This window comes from Erithacus rubecula, assembly GCF_903797595.1.
Source record: "Erithacus rubecula genome assembly, chromosome: 2".
Lineage (NCBI taxonomy): Eukaryota > Metazoa > Chordata > Aves > Passeriformes > Muscicapidae > Erithacus > Erithacus rubecula.
The window spans coordinates 99,639,415-99,658,670 of NC_136685.1; the positions used below are offsets into that span (position 1 = coordinate 99,639,415).

Sequence of the window (19,256 nt, forward strand, 5' to 3'; positions counted from 1 at the left end):
AGAGGTCAGCCCATTGGCCTGTAAAAAATGAATTGTCGATCTCTGTGGCTTTTCCTGGTGGCCACAGTCCTGGGGCTAATGTCAGTCTTGCTGTTGAGCTCAACTGGGGGCTGGAGGGGACTGCCCAGGATACTCGCTCAGCCTCTTAGCAATGGTGATTTCATTTTGGACATCCCTATAAAGTGATCCTATGCAGGGCATATCCAAATCCCCTTTTCAGTTAGTGGGTAGAGGAGCAGCAATGCCAGCAGTTGGACTAGTAGCCCTTGCTGAAAAATGCGATTTCTTGTTGCAGTGGTTACTTTGGGAAGCTCACAGGAAAGAAGCAACACTTCCCTTTTTTTTTTTCAGATTATTTTGGTTGCTGCAAAAGGTTAGCTGCACAGCGGATGGGTACGATGGAATTAGCAGCAGAGACAGAGGATCTACGAGGGTGTGATCATTTTCATAGGATGTGTACATTGTACTTCTTCCTGAGAAGTGCTGAGAACAAATTGTCATAGAAATGCAAAATACAGTCAGTCTGTTTTAGGCTGAGGCAAGAAATGAGGGCCCTATAGCCCGGAGAGATGTGTATGAATCTGTGTGGGGAAAATGCTGCTTAATTAGATGGTTTGACAGATCCTGTTTCTCCTGCTCCTTCCGCCGTGTGCAGGGTTCAGTCTAGGAAACCCCTCCCAGACTCGCCCACCGCTGCCCTCGCGGAGGGCCCGGCACACTCACCTGGAGTCCTCCGTGCCGTGTGGCTGGGTGTCACTGAGACCTGGATCATGACCTGTTTGGCTGGATGGACAGCTTCAGCCTGGGAGGGGAGCCCGGCACGTCCCCTGCCTCTGCTCACCGTGTTCCTCAGTGCTCCTTCCCGGCAGCTGGCCGGGCTCTGGCGGGAGAGGACGGCGTCTGTCCCGGCTGGGCTGGGGCTGCGCCAGGAGCCGTGTCCCCTCGGTGCTGCTGTGCTGAGCACTGCTGCTCTGAAACTTGCTTAATAGACATGCTAGACTCTATCTTGACAAGGCACCCTTTTCTTGAGAGAAATGCGAAGTTTCAATTTCAGTCACTAGCTTGTTTTTCATTGACCTGTTTTAGTCAGCAAGTAATGGCTTTACTGTGCCACTCTCTCAAACTGCCACTCATGAGCCTAACGAGACGGTGGAGCAAAACTCCTGTCCTCTGCAGAAAATGCAAAGAGAGGAGACAGTTTTACCCCAAACTTTAGAGGACCTTCAGTCAAATTAATGCTATGGTAAATGTAAAATACTTCAAATTTATTTTACAGAGTACTTAAAGCCCCAGTTGGGAGGAGGGGGGGAAGGGTTTGGAGAGAAGTTAATAAACCTTTTAAAACTTTTGACTGAATCTTTTATTCAGTGTTTGTATAACTCAGTTATCTACTAGTTAATACCAGTATTTTTGATACCTCTCCAGAGCCAATACGCAACAAACCTTCAGCCCTGTTGGGTATTTGTGCTACAGCATATTTAATAGCCATGACAACAATTCAACAATTGTATAGAAGCCTCCCCTCCCTGTCTGAGTGTTGCAGGCACCAGAGTGTCTCCATTGGAAAACCCCTAAACATACAGTTTCAGCCAAAACTGGTTTAATGATAGTCTACTGAGAGCTTGACAGGCTTTTTTTTTTTTTTCTTAAAAAAAAAACCAGAAGAAAAGGGGGCACTTTTTTCCCTCCCTTCCCCCCCCCTCCCCCCCAGTTTTTCCTTAAGTTCTTCGCTGCTTTTGTGAAAGCTGCCGCTGTAAAACACAAGGCAAATTAAAAAAATAAATTGCTTTAAATTGCTTAACAGGCTTGATGAGACAAAGCCTGGTGTGTTGGAGTGGCTGCAGGGAGCTCTGCGGCTGCTTTTGTATGATTTCAGAGGTGAATTTAGATGGCTGGAAGATAGATGGGTGCCAGATGCAGTTTGACACAGATTCCGGCAGCTGCTCCTGCGCGAGGTTTCATTAGTGGCGAGTTAGCGAGCAGCAGAGCGCCGGCGAGGCCCCAGCGCTGCGCTGACAGCGAGAGCACTGAAACAATACAATATTCGCTAAGTGATTTTAATCTGGGAGATTAAATGACACCCGCTTGGTTTCCGGACTTAGAAAGCCAACACAGTATGAAGCTGCTCGTGGCACTCGCTCTACCCTTGTCACACTCATTTACACTGGGAGAGCTTTCCCGACCCCCTCATCCTGAAATGGGAAGAGAAGGGCAGATTTTGTGTCGCAGACATATTTTTCCATCCTCACTGTATAATGTGCTTTTAACTACAACAGGAAACATTGGCCTCACTTCAGCAAATGCTTACATTGGACCGAGGTGCTCGCGTGCTCCTGCTAAGCACGGGCGAAACTGTTTGAAAGATTAGGGCCACGGTCTGTAAAGTGAACAGCTTCCTTTTTAATAGATGGGCAAGTCCCAAAATCAGGAAGCAGTCAGTATTTACGGGCTTGGGCATTTGGATTTGGTTTTAAATAAACCAGTGTACTACAGTGGATGACTTGATAGAAATGGTGGAGGAGCTGCTGTTTTCCAGGCAAATGAAGTTTTATTTGTGGAGGAACATTAAAAATTAGGACTTGGTGAAGGGAGAGAAAATGCAATCAAACTTACTTGCAATACAACCCAAGCTGACTTCAAGATTCTTCTAGGGGGACTTCACGGGCTATATTTTGGGAACATTCACTGTGGCACATTTATTGTGTGTTATTCAGGTTTTCTATATATTTTGTGTATCTCTAATTGCTTCAGCAAGTAAATCCCTGACTAGAAAAAAAAAAGGGTTTTCTCCTCTGATAGATGAGGGAAAGTATGTAGGGAAGCAAACAAACAAAATGTCTTTCACATGTGCAACCTGAATTTTGCCTTTACATATTTAGCTGCTGATGTCAAGCTACTCTGTTCACTTTGAGTCATTTACTATCCTCACAGTAAGCAGACAAACTAGCTTCTTTTTATTCCCCCCCTCCAATAAGTATGCAAGTTGGATGTGTATGGGCTGCTGTCTTTGGATCTCAACCATTGTTTGTGCATGTTACAGTTCTGTTTCTAGATGCCTTTGGTAAATACCCCATGCGTGGCTTCAATTAAGCTTCCTATATTGAGAAAGTATGCCTTAATTTATCAGGTTAAAGATATCTCTGTTACATCAATTTGTTCACAGTGTGCTGTGACCTAATCAACTAGGGATGTAAGCCATTTCATGAGGAGTAATTACTCAACAACAAAAAATGTCTCTCTTTCCTAATAGCTGTGAGTGAGTTGGCTAATTGGAATCCATTTTGGTAGTGGCAGGTCAGCAATCAGGAGGTGGCTTTCCTGGCTGGCTTCTAGGTGGGAGGGAGAAGGCAGCAGCAACAGAAACACAGAGCTGTGGTTTCCTGAGGTCACTGGGAGAGCTTCCATCTGTCATATCAGTGTCACATGTGCTGGCATTGGGGTGTCTTTGTGATCCCCTTTGCCACCAATGCTATGGCAGTTTGGTCAGAACCCTTTCCTGGATATTTTTGAGGGAAAGAATTAATGAGTGGGTTGAAAATGCCAGATCTTCTTTCAGGACTTGCAGAAGATTTCTGGTGTTGTTATTGTTAGTGGGGGCAGGGGGCTGCAGTGATGTTTTCATGTGACAAATCTCCATGGCCTGGCTAGGCCTTGGTCAGGAGATGATGTGAAGTTTAGGGGTGATGGCTCGTTATGTCTCTACTCAGATTAACTTATGACAGTGACAGAGCAATTTTTGCTTTCTGTGCTGCATCACTAAGGAACACGAGCTGCCAGTCCTGCAGGGGTGTCATGCAGAGGCGTCTTCTAGATGACCCCACTGGTTACTGTCCTGTTTTGCTACTTGATAGATCATTGAGGTGCATTCTGTTTTTTTCTTTTTTTTTTCCTCCCCTCCTTGGCTTTAAACATCACTGAGAGGGAGGTGGAGAGGAAAATCCTCATGAATTAACATTATTTCCCTGGTGGGCTTTGCTGCCATTTTATCTAATTACGCCTGCTGTTTTCCAGATCACATTGTAAGCATTTGCATGAAGGGGCTTTCACTTACCTCCTCAAGTAAATTAAATAACAGCCCTTAGGCTGGGCTGACAGCATAATGCATTTTCATGTGGGAGATCAACAGCTCCCATACCTTGAGATGGGAAATGCTGAAATGACAGGGAAGCTCTGTGCTTTTGTCTTGAATTAGGACAGCTAGATGGAGTTAGGGCCACTTTGAAAATGCCTGCTGGTGGCTCTTGTGGTGTGTAGGGATTGGTAGGAAGAGAGGGGCACATAGGAATCTGCAGAGGGCCACAGAGAACAGACTCATGAGGATCCACGAGCTACGTGCAAGATGTGCAGGAAAGCCAGGGAAAGCAAGCCTGTTGTCAGCAGGTTTGAATGCACACCCCTATTGGAAAGCGTGAAGGGATCTGCAAACTGTGGAAGATTGGAAGCCACAGACATAAAGCAAATGAGAGGTGTAGGCCCTGCCCTGAGGATGTTTACAGCATGACTTCGTGGATGAGGAAGGCTGGACTTGTGTGGAGAACTCAGGAAATCAAAACACACAGCCTTGGCTTTCATTTCCACAATAAGCCAGCTGTAGTTTCCCTGTGCTTCATTTCTTCAATTTGCAAAATGAGGCAGTAGCCCGTCTGCTGAAATGACAGTCCGCTGCTCTCCTTGCCTGACCCGTTACTCCCAACGAGTATCCAGCCCCAGGAATTATCCTCCTCCAAGTGTTTCAGAGCTCCCAGAGCCTTCATGATATGGGCCTCATGGGATGATCTGGTCCCTTCACAGTCGTGTGTTACACATCAGAAATGTAGATCAGCCCTTCCCTGGCTGTGGTCACTCCTTTATTCCTTTGATACAGCTGGGAACTTCTGAGGAGGAGAACGAACAGGAACAAATGACCATGAGGAACTGTATTTCTTCAGCTCCTGATCAGCCCAGGCTTGTTCTGGAAGAAAAGAGGATGTTGATGGGAAGGCAGAGAGACGAACTCCACCTCCCGTAACCATTAGGCTTGGACAAGCCACGGGTAGCCCAAAATTTTGGTCCTCTTGGATTCTTTTTATTTCAGGACCTGGGATGTACTAGCAAGTTGGCTGGTGAGCTGCATGGTAAAACTTAGTCAGCATTTGGGGAGTGAGGAAGAGAAGGAGATGGACCTCTAGAGCAAGTGGGGAATTTAATCCTGCTCTGGTATGCTCATATTGGTTGTGAATGGGGTCAGCAACAGGAGAGGCTGCTGAGCTTGGGATGCTGTGCCTGACTTACACAAAGCTCCCACCACACAGATGTGTCTTGTAAAGAAGGAAAGGTGATATGTGCTGGTTTAGTTCCCGGTAACTGTGGTGGCAGTGACCCTGTCAGTATTACACCTGTAATGTTGAAGTACCTTCTAGCTTTTGTGCTAATTCCTTTTATCCTGTGTTATTGGTAAGGGATTAAGGAAATCATGCAGATCACTAAGATCTGCTTGAAGAAGTCTTCAGTGACTTGCTTTTGTCTAGGGATCATTGCTGAAGAAATGTGATTTACTTGTTTTTCTTTAGAAAATCAACTTTTCTCTTTCATCAAACATAGTTCCAGATTGAAGGTGAAAGAGAGCTAGAAATGTTAGTGTGGTGGGTGTGTAAACACCTTTTAACTTACATGTTAAAGCATCTTGGCTCTTTTGAGTAACTACAGAACTACTTTGCGATGCATTTCTGTGTCTGAGATGCATTTTGAATGCCAGTAAGATAATGAGATTTATCAAATAAAAAGCCTGTCTTTCACTTTGTTCAAGCTTGGCCTGATGCCTCAAATCCATGGAGTTTAGCTCAGGAGCAGCTTGTAATTTGTATCACAAAACCACCGTGTGTAGTTCATGATGGATGGTGGTCACTGAGTGCGGGAGGTTTGCAGTTGGGACGTGCTGACGGCTCCTGCTGGCTTTTGTGCCTGCTCAAAGTGACTGCCAGGGGCAGGGGACTAGGGAATGGTCACCAGAGGCTACGTGGGAGATGCTGAGGAGGTGTTTGTCTTTATAAATCAGGGATTCAGGTTTAATGTCAATCACTTTTTAGCGTGAACTTGCAGGATATTCACGATGCAAGACACAGTGCTGCTTCTAACATGTATGGAGAGATGATTCAGGACTGATACAGCTGCTTCAGTGATCTGGTAGTATACATCCCATTATCATTATTCACTCACATTATTCACTGTTAGAAAGCTTTCTAACAATTCATGATATTTCTCAAGCTCTCATCCCCTCCTCCCTCTTTCTAAAAAAACTAATTTAATTTTATTATTATTATTATTATTCAGATTCCTGCTGTACACATCCCCCAAGCAGGTGGGAGGGGGAGTTGGTGGGTGATGACTTGGCTTTGTTGGAACTTCACTTAATGCAGGGTGGGGGCAGAGAAAATGAAGCTAAATTACGCAGATCCTGAAGGCACAGCTAGTGCACTGCATCACTTGTGAGCATGACTAGAACTGAAAATGAATCACAGCCTTGTTAGACACAGTATGTGTCAGTGCATGTGGGCAGAAATATCATTCAGCAAGAGAGAGAAAAAGACAGAGAGACTACATCTTTTAAAGTGTGCTGGTCCCACTGAAGTCGTTGTAGTATTTAACCTAATGGGTAAGAGCTGGGAAACAGTGGGACAGCTGTTCTTGGATATTTTACCTTGTTGATTTTAATTCCTTTCTGAAGGTTCAGAAGGAGTCTGGATTTGTCAGCAGTGACATCTATTTTCTAAACAAGAAAAAGCTGTAATTGCAAGCTCCTGTTTGAACCCACTGTTGCAGACTTTAAAATACAACCACCCATTTGGGGCTGATTTGAATGTGGAGTTGCTTCAGCCTGTGTGTTCATTGTGCATTAGGAAGCAAATGTGATTTGTCTGTGTGTAAACTTTTGATGGTTGCATGTGCACACGAACACACAGTGCACACATATGCACACTGAGCCAGCTCACATATTCCAGAGACAAAAATCCAGCCTGGAACTGTAATCCTGTAACCCTGTTGCGACCGTATAATTTCAACATTCTATTTCTAGAATGGAAATGGGTTTTGCAGTTCAGTTGCAGTGTGACAGGGCCATGTCAGGTGATTTGATAGAGAGATGCTGGAATCAGCTGGCCACTGTAAATTTGCTGTATCTGTGTTTGTGTTCCAGAAGATACTTGCCACAAGTGATAGCAATGTTCCTAAAGAAGCTCTCCCATCTCCTGCAGAGACCTATCCATAGCAGCCAACAAGCAGCAGCCATCTTAAAATTCCCCCCTTGGCACACTAAAACCACACTTTTTCAAAGCCAGATGGAGTCAACCAGTGTATTCTTTAATTGAATTTGGTTGTGCATTTTGGAATGTTGTGCTTGGTGCCCGTCCTCAGTCATTGGCCTGTTATGTGCAATGTGTTGTATAATTTAAAAGCTGATGTTTCTAGACACTAGCCTAAGTTTCTAATAAGTGGCTAGAGATGTGTGGTTTCTCCTCTCTCCCACTACCACAGATTAGTACTTCGTACTTTCTGAACATGCAGTGGTTTTTGAACGTTATGAAGGATGTCAACTGCAGCTGAAAACACAACAGTGCACCTTCCCCTTCCAAAAAACAAAAAAGGGAAAAAAGATAAAACCCCCACCATCAGTAGTTTTTAAAATCATTGTCATCATGTGGCATTCCTAGAATGTCTGTACATCCTAAATGAAAGAGGGGAAATGGGAATAACTTGTGATTTTCTGATTCTTAATATGACTTTTTTGAGAGGAAGGCAAGGAAGGGATCTGTACTTGCAACAAGTTAAAAATAAGTTTTAATTACTTAGAGTAAGAACATGTTCTGAAAAGTAAAGATTTTGGACTTAATGTGCATGGAACAAAAGGCCGTTGTGAGCTATGTACGAGAGTTGCTGCGAGTTTGTATTCTGCCCTTTTTTTTCTGTGGGAGTTATTTCCTGTTGTTGACTAGAGTTCTTTATTTAGAACCACCTAGCTACTGAATGACGGCTCACTTGCAAGAAGAAGAAGTGCGATTAAAACTTGCTAAGGCTTATTCCAAGATCTCCCCACTTTCATTTATTTAAGGGGAATCTTTGCTAAATGAAAGAAAGTGAAGTTTCAAACAAACCAATTTCTCATTATTGTGCCCACATTAGCTGTGGCAGCTAACATGAAGATCTTGGGAGGCTGAGGTCTTTCACCTGAACATCTCATGGAAGACAATGTTTCTCTAACAGAGGTGATTTAGTTTAGGTTGTTCTGGTTTTAAACCATAAATCCATCAAATGCCAGGCCTCCCTTTTTGCTGGCAGGAGTAATGCACTGATGCTCTTGGGGGCAGCTCTTTCTATGAATCCCACAACTCGAGTAAGGAGCGGGCACTTGCACTTTCCCAGCAGCTCAGAGAAGGAAGAGTTTCCTTTGAGCACTGCCAGCAAAAAGAAGTTTCTGTATGCTGGCCTGCTTGGCAGTAGTATTTGGGTATGTGTGTGCAGTCAAATTATCAGCACTTTGACATGTGCCTAACTTCTTTTGTTCTTGTGGCAGGGGCTGAACATCCAGCAGAAGTACAGTGAAGTTAGCAGGAGAGCAGATTCAGCAAGAAAAAGAAAAAAGAAAAATGTTTATCAGGAAGGTTAACTACTGTAGGCAGTAGGTAAGCAAGTAACTGAGGTTTCTGATGACTTTTTTGCTTAGCAGGAAGCACACTAGGAATGTCCCCTGGGTGCGGATGATTAGGAAATGCGCTGGGGCCTGGGTGATAGCAGATGGACAGTCATCCCTCCTTGGCTTGTCTGACCCCTTGCTGTGAGTCCCTGGCAGAGGGTGCCTCTTTTTGCCCAGCTCTTACAAAAGGGCTGGTGCCTCTCTCTGCAGTACCTGGGACTGGCTGCTCTGGATGGGCAGGCACTTCACTCTGCAGACAGGAGTTGGCACCTTCCCTTCTACAAATGAATCCAATAGAAACTGGTTTGTAAAGTTGAACCTCTGTAGGAAAGTGGATCTTTGTGAAAGAGAGAGGAATTTGGGAGCCTTTTGCTCATCCCACGTGTGCTGGGAAAGTTTGTGGCTGGGAGAAGAAGCAGGGAAAGGCTCAGTGATACACCTCGTGTTATTTTCTTCTGCTGCTGTCCAGTAGTCAAACAAGGGAAGACCCTGGACTCAGCAGCAGCACCATCAATGGGAAGGCAGCTCTTCCTCCTTGTTTCTTTGGGTCTGCTCCTTTCCCTTGACTTGTTTCCCTCTGTACTCCAATTATGTCTCTGTTTTGCCCCCTCACCAAGGCTAAAATAAAAAAAAAAAGGGCACAGTTGTTACTGTTTAACCACCTTGCTTATGGCAAGAAAACCACCATAGGCTTTTGGGAGCCATGTGCCACATGCAGCACCTTCTTCCTTACCTTCATCCCTGCTCACGACATCTCTTTTTTCTTTCTTTGTTGTTTTTTCCTCCTATTTTCTTTTTCACCCCTGCAAATGCCCACACATGATATGTCATATGGGTGTGACCAGGCAGGTGAGCTGCCTCTCCCCTCTTCCAGATCCTTGCTGCATTTCAAGGACATTAGCACCCCAGAGCCACTGTGGGAGGAAGAGGGAGTCCATTAAGAGGTGTGAAAGGAAAGGAACTCTGATGATAAATGGAAGATTTTCAGCTTTTTTTTCTTTGTCCTGTTGGTAGACAGGTAAATGCTGGGTGGGTTTGCAGTGATTTAGTGTTTCATCCTTGCTTGGGAATACTAATTAGGTGTAAACCTTTTTGAGCCTTTGCTTAATGGTCACTATAAAGGAACAGCTTCCTTTAAAGTGAAAGAACATAAAAAAAGGTTAGAGGAGAACCTAAATTAATTTGTGTGTTCCCTTTTTCTTCAGAAAGAGAAAATGCCTTTCTGACTGTTATGGGGTTGTTTTAGGTAGAGTTAAGAAATGCAGACACCCACAGTCTGTTTACCTGCATATACAGTATGAGCTTCTGCTGACTCTTAGCCGTGCTAGCACTAGGGAATGTAGAAAGACAAAATGAATCATTACCACAAGCATAGTCACTAAAGGCATCTGATGTACTCATTCAGTCTTTTTTTTTTTTTTTTTAATCTCCTCTTTGCACATAATCTGAGTTACATGTTTTGTGAAGGGTTAAAACAGAAAGATTTGTGCATTCACTGCATTGACTCAATGAGTTCAGTTCTAGATGATTTTCATTTATTTGTAGAGGAACAGAATGGCAGTGGGAGTTAATACTGCTACTGCATTTGATGTTCTTGTGCTAGGTTTTCTGCCAGCTCCTTTTTTTTTTTTTTGCCTTTTCTAAATTTGGCCCTATAGATTCAAATTCTGTTTTATTGGGGTTTGTTGGTTTGGGCTTTTTATTTTTTTTTTTTTTTTTTTTTTTTTTAGAACTGGTGTAAGTAAACCCACTGTTTACTTAATACCAGACCCTCAGAAACCTTTGTCTGAAAGGAGTACAGATAAACATCATCTGTAAGGAATTTTGCACCTAGGACAGTCAGAGGAAGGATTTATCATTGCAAAATTGAATTACTTTGAAAATACCTCTATCTTGGTAAACATTCTTTGAATCTAGAGGCTCTAAGATGCTACAGAAACTAGTTTAAATAGTAGTCCCAAGCCCCCAAATCTTGTAGGAGCGTTAATGTGCTTTACAGGTTGTATTCCAGCCAGCAGAAGCAGCTATAGGTGAGTGCATTCACTTGGATGGCCACATATTTTCATATAATTAAGGATTGAAATAGCTTGTTGTTGATTTGGTTTTTGATATGTTGTTGTTCTGGTTTTTTTCTGGTAATGCATCTGAGCACAAACACGTTTAACTCCAGTGACATGGTTTAAGTTCTGCATAATGTGTTGAAATACTGTGTAGCATCCTACATCAGCACTGTAGCCACAACACCACTTGGATTGTGCCCTCCCAGCCTCAAACTCGTTGTAACTGTTGTACAATACTTTAATGCAATGAATCTGAGCAGCAACATCCACTTCTAGAAGCCTCTGGTCACCCCACTGGTGGCCCCATTTGGTCTATCAAGTCTTTGGCATCTGAGCAGGGTTGAGCAGTGCTAAACATATTCCAACCTGCCTGTGCACTCAGGTCTCTTTCAGGTTTCAAGAGTGCTTAGGAAAAGTGTGGGGTGCATCTGTGCTCTGGAAATGTGTGGCTCCATGGAGAGCTTTGTAGGAATAGCTTTGCTTCAGGAGAGGGCTGTAGTCTGTGCAGTGCTCAGGATAAGCCAGAGCAGTGGAGCTGCTCTCCCCTGGTGAACAAGGAGCAGGTGGTCCCTCAGCACTGGGGATGTGGTGGTGACCTTTGTGCTGAAGTGTGTGTGGCTTGCATGTTTGACAGCCCCATGTTGTTAAGATTTTCAGGCTCGTGTTGGGTTTGTGCTCAAGACTGGTGGGTGGCCCAAAGTCTTCTGGCTTGATTGCAGCAATATATGCTTACACCAGTGGTTAATTAGGCCTGAAGACTGGCCATCTCTCTATTTTCCCCAACCATTTCTGTGTTTTTTCTTGATTAGAAGTATTTCTTCCTCAGCTCAAAGAGGCTTTGGTTTTATCTGCAGAATTTTTTCCCCTCTTGATCCACTGGCCCTGGTATGAGATGAATATCAGGACATGAGCATAGCCTGTCTTCAAAAAAGTAACCAAGCGTTCCAGAAAAAAATGGCTTGTGCTTTTGATGAGACTGCAGAGTGAGCATTGAAAGGGAAAGAAAAGCAGCCTGAAATTGTTTAAAACTCAGCTCAGTGCAGAGTACAATTCACTATGTCACAAGAAGCAGGACTGGAAGGGGGAGACTGTTTTAGGAGCCTGTGTGCTGTACAGGTAGTGCCACTGTGAACAGTCTGGCCTGGGCCAGGAGTGAAGCACATCTTGCAGGGGATGCAGCCTGAATGGGGTTTGGAAAGGAACACAGATTTTTATGAAAAGCTAGAAAGATGTGAGGAGATGTGCAGCAATGGTAGGCAGCCTGAACCTCTGTCAGAGGACAGTCTTTCAGCTGGAGCAATGATGATGCACACCAACAATCTCCAGAGGACTGGGAGTGCTCAGGGAATTACAGAGGGAGGGAGTCATCTCCGTGCATGAGGAATGCAGCAAAACCTCCTCTGACTAAGCCAGCTAATGCACACTGCTGCTTTTTTTTTTTTTTTTCTTTCCTGATAATCCTGTTCCATAATATTTCCTTAATAATTCAGTATGTGAAGAGTAGCCCTTCTGAAAAGCATCTAAGTCACCAAATCTTGCTTTCAGATGAAACCTTGCTACCCCTGTTGTTTGCACACACTGGGGGTTTTTATTCAGTATGGCTATTTGAGAGCTGGAGTTAAGGGTTGGGTTTTTTGCTTAATTACTTAATGAATTTACCATGTGGCACAACCCTTGGTACTGCCAAGCAATAGCTTCCTATTACTAGACTGTACAGGCCTGATCCTATGCTACCAAAGCCAAAAGCAGTATTTGGGAACCAACATTGTCATCAAAATCTGTAGGAAGCTTAGAATAACTATACAAAAGAGGTTAGTTGCACTCAGAATATTGATTCATGAGCTCCCTCGTTTTTTGCATCGCTGTTCATTTTACCCAAAGAAGATCAACTGCCCAACTGGACATATAATATATGATACTGCATTAGAACTAAGGCTGCATTTGGTCATACTCATTAATTAAACTGATTTCTCCTGTAGGGTTCTTTTTTTTTCTGAGAGAACTAACCAAGAATGATAATTAAGCATATTATGCATTCTAGGGAACGGTGTTTCTCCTACTGCCACAAAAACATTAAAGGACAAAAATATGAACCAAAGCAGAGAATGAGGGCGGGGGAAAACTGAAACTGAGGTGAGAAGGGGTGAAGCATTCCTTCCTTTGGTTTTTTACTGACTCCTGTGCCTTGGGACACATGGGACAGCCTTGTTAAAGTGGAAGAGTTGCACCAGAAAAAAAAGAAGAAAAAGGCATTGAAATCCCCTCCCTGCTCATGTACAGCTGCAGATACCAGTAATACAGCACCCCAGTTTTTACTGAGGAACTTGTTTTTATTTGTGGTTGAGCCTGAATGGAGATGGCATGAGGTGTGAGCAGTGTTTAATTGTGCCTTTGCTTGCAGCACGCTTTCTCCTTACCGGGGAGAATCTCGCTGCTCAGTGAGGAGCGCTGCTCGAGTGGAACGAGCAGCTTTGGCTGTAGGCAGGCCCTTTGTTTAGCTTTTCCCAAGTTACCAGTGCTGAGGGGGGTCTTTATTTGCAAAAAGTTGTCTGCTCTGGGGGGCAGCATTAGGTCTTTGCCTGCCAGCTCCTGCATGCAGCAAAGCAAAGACATCCAGGGAGAAAATGAAGTTGTGTTGAACAATTACCTGATGAAATCTCATGGTATTCATATGTGCTGCAATCGGAAAGGAAAAGGCCAAGGCTGCAATTAGAAGCATAGGAAGCAGTTCACTCACTCTATTTTTGAAAAATGCAAGGGATGCCAACATTCCAGCACACCAAACTTTGCCACTCTTTCCTAATTAGCACCCGTGATGATGGGCAGATTACCTGGCAGTCTGTATTGTTTCTAATGAATTGATTTATGAAGTCCAGTGTGTTTCCCCCTTGCCAATCTTTGATTTCTGTTTGTTCATTTATTACCTTGTTCATATATTTATCTTCAATGTAGGGGTGGTTTTTGAATGATCTTCATGAGACCTGGCCTCAATCAGACAGGCTTTGACCATCCTTGCTCAAAGACAGGGGCTGCCTGTAGCCCACGTCAGGTTGGTACTGCTGCAGAAAGACAGAGCTCAGCTCCTTCTCTTTTACTGTGTCATCTTCGTATGTGAGCAGCTCAAGGGCCTGTGTCAGGGCTATGACTGCACAACTAAACCTGTGCTACTGCTCCTTGGGAAGCCCATGCATGCATGGTTCTGAAATGGGATGCGTTTTGGGTGGCTCCTCCTTGCAGACGCTCAGACTTTTCCCCCCTCCTGCTCCCGCAGGCTCTAGAAGCCTCTGCCAGCAGACACACTTCCTAGCACAGCATTTTGTGGCTCTGTTGCAGGCTGCTTCTCTGTGCTCACTGACGTGTTTGGGCAAACTGCATTTGGGTCTTGCAGACACCTTCTGGTCAGGCTGCTCCAGAGCTGCAGAACGGAGTTCCCTGGCCGGAAAGGTCTCGCTTAATCAGGTGCGAGGCCATGTGAGGAGCAGTCAGCAGCGGGATTGTTCTCCGTGTGCAGCCCGACCTCGTCCCGCCGCGCCGGAGCCTGTGCTGTGCATGGAGCACAGGAAGGAGCTCTGTCCATATCGATTCGTATCGTGACCTATGCTCAGCTGGGAGTGCTTCTGAGTGTGGATGCAGGTTGTACTAGTTGTGTTCAGAGGCACAATCTGAGTTACAGCGTGACTATAAACTCCTGCCAAGAAAGACTCGGGAGAGTTACAGTAGGAAACAGAAGGGGCGGTGAGCTTTTTCTTATGCTGGTGTGAAATTGGAGCAACTGAGTGAAGTCAGGAGCATTTAAAACTCGAATGACACAGGCTCAGGTTTTTTTACTGCCGAGTGTAACATGGCAAGATCAGGGCTGTGCATATCGGGCTGGAGCCCAGCTGCTTATTTAGCAAATGTTTGTGGTTCTGCCTCTGGTGCCGGTGATAGCGTGCACACACCCAGGCACGGGGACTGTAAACCTGCTGCGGACTTTGAGCTCCGGAAGGCAGGCGCTGCTCGGCTGGGCGCATCCACGGCGCAATTGCGCAAGGCCAGATCCCGCTGTGTTACAAATCTGGTGTAAAGGAGGGTGGAATGGGGCCCTGAAATTCAGTGAATCTGGCATGCAAAAAAAACCCCAAACAACCCAGCCAACAATGTGCAAGTATTACAAATAGTCTGTGTGGCTTTCCAGTAGGCAGAAGCCCACTGAACAGGTATCGCTCAGGCTCTAAAGAAAACGAACCTTTCCCTTTTATTTAGTGATTTTATTGTGAAACTGGTAATTTCAGGGAGAGACTTGTTTCCCCAGGCAGAAAGACCAAATTTCAGTGCCTTGCTGCTGGAAAGTATCCAGCCAGGGAGATTCTGGTTTTAACGTTTGCCAACTCCTGGGCAATTCGCAAATCACTCGTCAAAATCTAGTAAACGGTTCGTGAATTGCTCTGCAGATTGGTTTAGGGCTACCTCTGTGCCACAGATGCGGGATGAGAGAGCTTGGATCTCCTCAAAGGCATGGTTGGTAGCACGGATGGAAAAGGAAAGGTGTGCTGAGGCCTCCAAACCGGCAAAATAAAACGTCAGGTTTTAGATTTGATGCCCTTGCCTTCCTTTTTAGAGTTCAGCAGAGTGCTCAGGTGCCAGTCCTGGTGTTTAAACATCAATTAGATGGGGCCTTTTCATTTCTAATTTGAAGAATACATAAAATCAACGCTTAGTCTTTTATTTTGGCATGCTCACTATATTAATTGTTTGGTGTTGTTTTTCCTTTGTGGATTTTTGTCAGATACAGTTTCCAGGGTAAGGAAACCTTTCTTCTAAAAGTATCCTTCTTTTCCTTTTCGGTTTTCTAACTGAAAATGGAACTTAGTTTCTAACAAGACCATCATCTTGATTGATCACAAATCATTACAGACCGTTTTGAGCATAATACCTAAACGAGTCGTGGTATTAATGACTAATAATCGCCTTTATATTAGATCTTAAAGCTTTATTGTCCCGAAGTACAACCGGTTTAGTGAAACATGAAAGGCCGGAACGATCCGGGATGCCTGCTGGGGCTACGGCCAAAACTGCAAGGTGTTTGAATCGCCTTTAACAGCGCTGGCTGGGATTACAGCCCCTTTCGAAACTCAATCATTCAGGTGACTTAAAATAATCTTCTTCTTTCCAGATAGCGCCTGGTGCCGAGAGCTTCCCTCCTTCCCCCAAGTCTTCGCGCGCTCGAACATCTCCGTTTGGCCTCATTTTTGTGCTTCGGTGGTACCCGCACAGCCCAAATTAGCAGCGAGGATTCCACGGACGGGGGCCGCCGCCTCCCTCGGCTCCCAGGTGAGCTCCCGGGGCGGGGGGCGGCCGGCAGCGCTCCGGGCTTTCACACATCCCCCCTCGCCCCCGCTCTGCTCGGCTGCTCCGGGGCTGACCGGAGGTGCGGAGGGGGAATTTTGGGTTGTACTGGGCCAGCCCCGCGCGGGGAGCAGGGCTGCAGAGCCCCGTGCCCCGGCCGGGTCCCCGCCACCGGATAGCAGGGATACTTGTCATATTTGCGGTCGGGGCGCGCTGGCCCCGGCCTTTGTGCCGGCCCGGCGCTGCCCGGGGAAGCTGCGGGGGCCGCGCTGCCGCCCGGGGCCGGGGCACGCGTGGGCAGCGCGGGGAGCCGGGGCGGGGGAGGAGGAGGAGCAGCGGCCGCGGGGGGGCGGGGGAGGAAGGCCGGGGCCGAGGCGGAGCTTTGACGCTGGTCGGAGGGTGAGGAGCTCTCCGGAGCCGCCCCTGTCGTCAGTGCTGGCGGCAAGTGCTGGGAGCGGGGCTGGTGGTGCCTCCTCCTTCTCCTCCTTCCTCTCCTCCTCCTCCATTGTATAATGCTGCGTGATCGCAGCCGCCGGGGCAGAGCGGAGGCTTAAATCCTCACGCCGCCTGCTCCTGCCTCCTCCTCCTCCTCCTTTCCTCCTCCTCCGCATCCCACCCAGCCCCTCCCCGGAGCGGCGCGGCGAGGAGCGACATATGGAGCTGCTCTAGGGCGAGAGTTTCCAACCTCCCCCTCTCCATGCTTTAGTTCTCAGGTGGAGCTGCATGTGGTGAGTGGGGCTGGGGGGCACCGGGGGGGGGAGGGGGGCCGGGGGCGGCGACACTTCCCCACCCCCTCTGGCTTTGCGAGTCATCGGGGCTTGTTTTATCTCTACCTTTAAATTGGTTCCCGGGCAGAGAAGCCCGGGGCGGGGATCCTCCCCCTCTCCTCCGGGTGGGGGTTTCGTGCTGAGATGAGCAGAGGAGGGAGAGCGACGGAGTTGACCTTATGATACACCCCCTCCCCCGCCGATGCGGGGGGATCCCGAGCCGAAGCAGGTGCGGGTAGCTGGAATACACTTTTTTATCGAGGTGGCGGTGCCGGCCCCGGTAGTGCGGCCGGCTGTGCTCTCCGGAGCCGGGCTCCCTCGGACGCCAGGAAAGCCGCGCCGCCCCGGTAAGTTCGCGTGTGCGCCGGGGAGCCCCTGCAGCCGGGGGCTGCAGCCTGGCTCCGCTCCCCCTGCAAGAGCGGGGGCTCCGGGGAACCCCGAGAAGTGCGTGTCGTAGAGCCGGGAGAGCTGAAAGGACCTGGGGGAGACTTTCACTCCGCTGTAGCAAAGCTGACATATGGCTGGGCAGGACCCGGCTGGCCCCGCTGCCTGGCCCTTTTCAGGGGTTGGTGTTAGGGCAGGGGATTAGCCTGTCTTTTCCCTGAGCAATAGCGCGCATGGGTCTTCCTTGGGAGCACCGCCAGCTCGGAGAGACAGGCGTCTGGGGGCATTTTGGGAGTAAGGTGGTTCATCTTTTGGAAGCGGTGGCAAAAATATATATTTATTAGGATTTTCCTCGGGGTTGGATGAACGCTATAAAATTTTTTTTTTTGCAGTGCCACCTTGATTTGGAGCGTTAATCGCTTTACTCACATCAGGATCTGGAAAAATAAGTTCTTCCTAAGCATGAAAATAGGAGTACAGTTACCTGCTGTAATTTCTTGCATTTTGTGAAACACAGCTGAGAAGCACAGGGCCACTTTTAGTTGGAAATGATTGGAGGGGCTTGTGTGCTGACCAGTGGGCCCCTTGGCTGATTTACAGCTGTGGGTCAGCTGCTGGTGTAAAATAAAGCGAATCTGCCCATTTTATCTCCATCGGGGGAGGGGAGAGGGTGCTGTCAGCTTCTTTGCCTGAACTTCAGTGCAGCAGGGCTGTTGCGTGTGGCAGCGTGTGCTCAGATGGACCCAAGGCTCTCGGGAGCAGGGAAATCCAGGCTTTTTCATCTGGTGCCTGGTGCAGTCAGCAGCGCGACTCACTGCCGTCAGTGGGTGCTGGATTTGGCCACTCTAGAATGCACTATTGCTCAAACAACGGTGGGAGAGGGCTTGGCTGCCCCAAACACCAGTTTTATGCTTGTGTCTTCAAATGAGTGAATGCTTGCCATGTCTGTGAGTTCAAGAAAAGCTTTCTACCTTTTTAAATTCTGATAATTTTAGGCATGGATCTGCACATGTGAAGGTTCCTGTGTCTTATGGACTTCCCACAGGGTGCAAAATTGACAGAGGCACCTCAGTTTGCATCTAAGGACACAGAAAGCTTTCACATGGTAAAACAAGCTATAAAAATGAATTGTGTTTTCTTTAAAATTATTTCTATAGAAATTAGCCAGCTGATCTAGCTGGGTAAACTGAAAGTAGCCCTTTCTGGGTGAAGTTAAAATGCATGCATTTTTACATAACAGGATGGTGTCTTTGGGCTCTGATTTAACATAATGAACCAGTGGTGGTGGTAGAGATAGGAGGAGGATTAGGGGTTTGTGCTGCTGGACAGGTATCCAGGAGCGTGTCCTTCGGAATACTTCCATTGTTCAGGCAAGTATTGCAGCATCCAATGTAGCAGCTCTAGATAATTCCTTCTCTCGTGACTGATCCTGCTTCCATTTAAGTTGGTAGCAGCAACCACCCACTCCTTTTCTGCAGGAACTGGATTGGACTGCTAAACAAACGAAGCTAGACTCTGTGCATATTAAAACACTGCTTTGATTTTTGTGTCAAGCTGATTTCTTTTTCTCTGAAGCTGATTGAAAACAAACAAAAAGAAACTTGATAGCCATAGGTCCTTCAGGTTTTGTCTGTAGATGAAACTGTCTTAAAGAGCATTAAATACATCTGTAGGTGCTGATTTATTAGGAGTTGTAATTGTGTTCCTTTATACACCTGTTCTTTTTAATGGGAAAGATGAAATAAAGAGTTTTGCAGGGGAAATAATGGCATAAATATACCAAGTGCTCAAATTCTCTGCTTGAGAGGCATCAAGGACTTTGAGATAATGTCCTAATAACAAGGAAACAATCAAACTTCATATTCAAAATTTATTTTTTTTAGCTTCCAAGAAGTACAGCAGATTCAATGCAGTATCTAGTTTGAAGGATTTTGCCATCATTCACACAAACTACTTTTCTTTTTCAATAAATATTTAATTGGGAAAACTTTTTTTTTTTTAGGAACTGACTCTTTTCACACTGATGTAAAGCACTCCTGGCACAGTTCATCT

At 46.2% G+C, this 19,256-nt stretch overlaps 1 protein-coding gene across 4 annotated transcripts in view; it reads left to right on the top strand.

Annotated features, from left to right (window-relative positions):
• The window catches only part of SERTAD2 (SERTA domain containing 2), a 75,233-nt gene that overhangs the window by 40,085 nt on the left and 15,892 nt on the right, over positions 1 to 19,256 (top strand). The window contains exon 2 of one of the 4 annotated variants that reach the window (XM_079324864.1): positions 15,881 to 16,038. The exons of 1 other annotated variant lie outside the window; for it this stretch is intronic. The gene's annotated coding sequence lies outside the window, so the exon portion shown is untranslated. Of the gene's footprint in view, positions 1 to 15,880; positions 16,039 to 16,424; positions 16,782 to 16,935; positions 17,168 to 19,256 lie in introns of those variants that run through there. 2 more of the 4 variants (XM_079324863.1, XM_079324866.1) reach the window with 2 other exon arrangements.